This window comes from Triticum dicoccoides, chromosome 6B, assembly GCF_002162155.2.
Source record: "Triticum dicoccoides isolate Atlit2015 ecotype Zavitan chromosome 6B, WEW_v2.0, whole genome shotgun sequence".
NCBI classification, from domain to species: domain Eukaryota; kingdom Viridiplantae; phylum Streptophyta; class Magnoliopsida; order Poales; family Poaceae; genus Triticum; species Triticum dicoccoides.
The window spans coordinates 145,815,111-145,815,911 of record NC_041391.1 but is presented as its reverse complement, the minus strand read 5'-3'; positions in this window follow the sequence as shown (position 1 = coordinate 145,815,911).

Genomic DNA, 801 nt, shown 5'->3' with positions numbered 1-801 from the left:
GTAGAGGCCTAACTAGAGAGGTAGAACGAATCGTATATGTGTTGAAAAGGAAAGACCCAACTATGTATTGAGGGAGATTGGTCGACATCCATACATAACTGAAGGACGGGAAATAGGATGGGACAGAGAGAGAGAGAGAGAGAGAGAGAGAGAGAGAGAGAGAGGAAAGAGGAGAGTGAGAGGGAGGGAGAGGGGTAGACTGTTGGATGGGTGATGGAGTTTCTTCTCGAAGATGGTGGAAGAGGCCTACTAGACAAACTGAGGGTAGAACTGCAATATTATCAATAAGAGTGGGGATGTGTTTCTGTGTGTGCCTATGCGTGATAGATCTGTCGGGACACATGCATGGATGACGAAGAGGAACCATGTGTTTGGTAAGCAAACCTAACTAGATCGGTAGACCAATTGTTGTTTGTCGGAGGAAGGGAGAGACATAACTAATGAGGTAGATTGATCGACACGTGGGGAAAACGAGTTATAAGGACCTAGCTAGATATATGTATAGCAGGAGATCAGTCGGTGTACATCCATTTGTTAGAGGCAAATAAGGCCCAGCGAGACGGATAGACAGAGCGAATGGAGCTAGGAGGTGGTGCGAGAGGCTGAGCTACTAGCTAGATAGGGGGAGTGTGTGGTTGTGATATCGATGAAAAGAGGGGCGAGAGTTTACACGTGTGTGGGACCGTATGAGAGACACGAGGCATGGACATAGAAAGGAGGAGATGGAAGGTGCGTGTGTATGTTGTAGGCAAACATCGCTGGAGAGGTTTATCGTTCGGTGTGTGTCGGAAAGGAGTTGTG